Source organism: Pleurodeles waltl, chromosome 7 (assembly GCF_031143425.1).
Source record: "Pleurodeles waltl isolate 20211129_DDA chromosome 7, aPleWal1.hap1.20221129, whole genome shotgun sequence".
Taxonomy (NCBI): Eukaryota; Metazoa; Chordata; class Amphibia; order Caudata; family Salamandridae; genus Pleurodeles; species Pleurodeles waltl.
Window position 1 is genome coordinate 269,886,242 of NC_090446.1, and position 5,243 is coordinate 269,891,484.

Below are 5,243 nucleotides of genomic sequence, written 5' to 3' on the forward strand. Positions count from 1 at the left end.
CCAGCAGGGAGGTACAGAGGAGGAAAGGCAGGTTTTAAGCAACCTTCAGCATGCCAGGTTAGCTATGAGATCATCGTTCAGCAGCAGGGTGGGAGAGAGGGTAGGTTACAGGTCCTCAGTGCCCACCAGCAGCCGCTGGACAGCACCAGCCAAAGGCGTGCAATTACATTGATGAACAGACAGGCCCCTCCTGGGCTACAGGTTATGAGTTGAGTGGTCATACTTTGCTTAGTTACAATGAGGAGAGTCTGGAAGAAGGTGAAGTGCGTCAAGGGAATAAGGCATGATTGAGTGATGAAATTGCATGGTGGAACAGTGATGAAGGGTGGGGGGAACCTGACGCTATTTCTCATGTATTGCAGGTGTTGAGTGCTTCAGGGAGGCTTGACAGTTATGACAGTTACTGGGCGCAAAGAGGACGGCACAAATGGCAAGGCAGCAGTGCTAGGAGCAGCCACTGACCTTGACGCCAGGTAAGCTCTCAAGTGGGAGCCGCAAAGATGTGGTATCAGTGGCGGTGTTGCTGGAGCTATGGAGCCTGGTAAAGGTGGTGAGTCTCGCCTTTGGAATGGAGTGTTTATGGCTGATGCAGGATTGGGGACGGAGGAAGTGATTCAGGCAGAGACAAGTAAGGCAACTGTTAAAACTGACAGTGCGCATCAGATAGTGGAGAAACCAGCAAATGGGTCAGAGTCAGAAGGTGAATAGTGGTCAGCAGCAAAATAGACAAACAAGAAGGCTTAGAGAGCAAAGAGGTTAAGATTAAGAAGCTCCCATACATGGGTACTTCGAAACACTTCGGAGCTCACCTGATGTTTGCGACAAAATAACAACGAGGGAATATGTAGAAATGTTGAGGCTGCTTCACAGGGAACTCAGGGCAAAGAAGGGATCTAAAGAGGAAGAGTTTGAGCTGGGAAAGCAGCCTGAGATCCAGTTCATGATTGAAAACTGGACAGCTACATTTCTTATATTTGCCAGTGCATATTGTGAAAAATATCCAGAGCGGTCAGTCGCTCTGTTGAAATATATGGAAGGCTCAAATTAATTATGGGGGGTTATGCATAGAGCCAGTATAATGAGGAGCTTTAGGTCCGTATGGCAGCTGATCCAGAACTACAGTTGGGAGAAATTGATGCTAATATAAGGCAGCATACTATGGGACCTGTGAAATTTGTTAAGAGGGTCTATACTGCCAGTGGTCTACCCACAGTTTACCGCCACTTTCGGGAGCGTACCATCTCGGGAGGTGTTGGTACCACTACTAGAGGTGATAGTGCTGCACAAGGTAGTGGGGGATGACAGGTGGGGGCCTGCTGGAATTTCAAGAGGGGTCTCTGCATGAGAGAATACTGTGGTTTCTAACACAAACGTTCTAAATGTTCAGGTTGACACACACTTGTCCACTGTTATGCTGGGGCAAATCACACAGAAGGCAGGGGACGGGGCAATCACAACAAGGCAATGCTGGGGCTCAGCAGTTCAACTCTTCCTATCCCACGTGGGAGGAGGGGTTTCCATGGTACTGGGGGAAAAAGCTCCTATTCCAGTAAATCTGGAAAGGTTGCTAATTTGGTTGGCCCAATATGACAAACCTGATGATGCAGCTCTTCTTTGGGACGGAGGATTCTGACTGGGGTACACTAGACCTAGGGGGCAACGCTGGGCAAGCAACTTAAAATTAGTTGGGGCTCACAAACAAGTAGTGCGGGACAAGCTACTGAAAGAGGTTTCAGAAGGTCGCATGGCAGGCCCCTTTTTGAATTGACTGATGCACAAAATGATTGTATCTCCTATTGGTGTGGTGCCAAAGAAGGAACAAGGGCACTTCTGCTTGATTCAGCATTTGTCAGGGCCTGAAGGCAATTTGGTGAATGACTCCATTCCGGATGAGCAGGTGTCAGTCACAAGTGTGTTGGTGGACGTGGCTGTTTCCTTGGTAGAGCAGGTCAGACAGGGGGCCCTAATGGCTAAGAGTGACATTAAGTTGGCCTTCCGTTTGTTGCCAGTACACTAAGACAACTTTGAGCTCTTAAGTATTGCTCTATCTCTTGTGCGCTGTTAGAAAGTTTCAGTATATTTTTGCAGTGGGTGTTTTCAAAACGGACAGGACACTATTTGATAGCACACTACTTAGATGACTTATTTATAGTGGGTCCGCCTGATTTATGGCAGAGCCACCAATGGTTGGTGGATTTCCAGACCGTTATGAGTGAATTAGGAGGTCACCTGGTACCCGAAAAGACAGTTGACCATAGCACTTCTGTATCCTTTTTGGGCATTGAAATTGATTCAGTGGCAATGGAAGCCTGTTTGCTGGTAGACAAGAGAGTAGCAATGACATGCTTGCTTGATTACATGTTGGGTCAAGTGAAAGGTAGAGTGAGAGATATTCAGGTCCTGCTAGGTCACTTGAATTTTGCCTACAGAGTTGTACGGCAGGGAGGACTTTCTGCTGGAGGCTTGGCTTAGCCTTGGCAGGTAGACGGCTTTCCCACCACCATGTGTGCTCAACAGCATGGGTCACAGAGGACTTAAGGATGTGGCGCACTTTTTTGGAGTCATTTAATGTAGTTCCCTTGATGACATGGCAGGAGTTGGAATAGGACGCACACATTTTCTCTGATGCAGCAGGCGGGGTTCGATTCGGCATATATTGGCACGGCAGGTAGTGTGCGGAAGAGTGGCTAAGGCATTGGAAATGGGGTGGGTGGAGCAATGCCTTCCTTGCGTTCTTTCCTTTAGTAGTGGCAATGTCCTTATGGGGGTAGGAGTTGGCTCACAAAAAAGTGATTTTCAGAATTGCCAAAATGTCTGTGGTACATGTGGTTAACTGGCAGTCAGCAGAAGATTCACATGAGGCCAAGATTCAGAGAGTTTTTATGCTTCTATGCCTTCAGAACAATATTGCATTTCAAGCTAGGCATGCCCCTGGTGTGGACAATGATATTGTGGATGCTTTTCGCGTTTACAGTGGAAGAGGTTCCTCGGTCTGGCCATGGATATGAAGCTCAGGAAAGTCCAGATTTCTTCAGAATTGTGGACCATAGGCGACAAAGGATGCTTCAACTGGTGTTGAATTCTCTGGCAGCCTCCACGCAGCAAGCATATTCGCAGGCTTGGAGGGAATTTTCTTCAGTGCGGGCACAGCAAAAAGCATCAGGAATGGAAGAGAATCGAGAACATGGTGCAGTTTATCCTGGACTAATATGATAAGGTACACTGTTCCGAAATTGGAAGGAGAGGAGAAAGAGTCCTGTTAATCAGGAGCAATGGTCCTCACACACCGTATTCGGTGTCATGCTTCATCATCGGACAGCTCCTCGTCAGACCGGCGCTGCAATGTCTGACGGGCACCCCCCGAGGGGGGGCTCTTTGCCGGAGATCTTTTTGAATATACTCGATGATGCCGCGGAGCCAAATATGGGTCCGAGAGAGGAGAAAATGTACAGAAAGAGAATAATAAAATTGGCTCAGATCCCTCACCTAATAGTTTATTATTTGCTGTTGGGAAGTGGTCAAGATTAAAAAGAAATCAAGGGAGTGAAACTAGAGGCAATGCTTGAACACTCACACAAGATCAATCAAAGTAATTAAGGAGGACGGAGAAGGTCCGACTCTCCTTAATATGTGGTCGACATGTTTCGCGTCGTTATTGGTCCAACAGGATCCTGTGACGCTTCTTCAGGACCTAATTAATCATAGATTTTCTCCACAAGAAAAAACAAAATACTTATACTTCTGTTGACTAACGCTCACAGTCAGAACGTCATCAGTCGCTTGACAGGACTAAAACGGTCTGGGTTTCCTTTCCTATCAGTCGCCCTAAGTATGGGAAACAAAAAGGGGCTAAAATTAGCTCAGTATATCATCGCTTCACCAATATTCAAGGGCGACGAGTGTAAGTTAATGAGGAAAAAGGGGATTGACAAACTAGTGCAACACTCAGTGATCAAGTGATTGTAGGCACACCATGCTGGTAACATATAAAGTGGCTTACCATCTCAATTAGAGAATAGGCTTCATGGGATATCGCTGGCCCATCACCCGGTACACAGTAAATCTGGTGGTAAGAGAACATATGCCAAAAAAGGGGGGCATTGTATTGGGGTAATACAGTCATCATACAAGTCCAAGGCACAAATGGCTGAGGATGAGCCGATCAAATTTGAGGAAATGAGGGATTGACAGTAAAAGTGGAATTCAAAAATTGTATTTATATATGACTCACTTCAAATGTTATACATATACATCATAGAAGCAACAAGAGAGAAAACAATCATCAATTCTGTAGAAATTTTCATAAGTATCCCTAATATCACATATAGGGTAGGGCATGTAGCCAGTTTTATTCAGTGAAGAAATACTTCATTATAAAACAACATAAGAGACATTCCTAAAGGTCAAAGGAAGAGTGGCACATGAGGGGAATAAAGATGGGAGGGTATATCGTGACCCAGAAGTAATCATACCCTTATGTAACACACCGTAGTCAGTTAAAGAATAAATAAAGAATTGGGCTGAAGGAGTGCAGTCTGTTAATCCACGGCCGTATCATTAAATGCAGGACACGATGTGCCCCGACCTGAATGCATTGTAGCGTTCAAAAAAGTGCCGTGGTAAAGATTCTATAAAGGAAGTGGGGAGATGGACACTTACTTGCGAGGTCACCGGTTTATGCAGCAGCACCTACCCGGGGGTCGCGTTCCCGAACATATGCGGAAATGGAAGGCTGCCGGCATAAATAGTATGCGCGCAGAGCGCGCGTCCATCAATTAGATGGTCAGTTGCCCAGTAACGTCCTCGTCAGTGACGAGCCTCTAAGGAAATCAAAAAGGGACTCAAAAAACAGGACGCGATGGGAGCACTCTGTATATGGCGGCCATCTTAAAGTGGTATATGGATTATAGAGAAGCCGGAAATAGCTCAGTTCCAACTGTCAGGAGATTCCAAAATCCTATTGTAGATAAATTTAATCTTACTGATGTCATTTGTCCAGAAAGGTTAGTTCTAATCTCTTCTAGTGGGAGTAAAAGGAGGATGACCAACAAACAGGACCTTCTGAGAGTGGTTGTAAGAAGGGCAAAAAAATTGAATAAAAAAACAAGCTGCTACCTATTTGGAGAGGTGGAACCAGGGGATGTCATCGTTTAGTCCCTGTTGGTGAGTATGGAGTCTATATACCCAGCGTTGTTCAAGCTCAAATAACAGGCGGGTGCCTGGTGAGTCGCAAGTCTGTAATA

General features: G+C 46.0%; 1 long non-coding RNA gene across 1 annotated transcript; it reads right to left on the bottom strand.

The window, feature by feature from the left end:
• Positions 1-3,679: 3,679 nt before the first annotated feature.
• On the bottom strand, positions 3,680-4,714 carry LOC138247244 (uncharacterized). The gene is made up of 3 exons (XR_011194384.1): positions 4,660-4,714; positions 4,001-4,063; positions 3,680-3,825 (listed from the first exon to the last, which is right to left on the bottom strand). It is a non-coding gene; the product is annotated as an uncharacterized lncRNA (long non-coding RNA).
• Between the last annotated feature and the right edge of the window lie 529 nt (positions 4,715-5,243).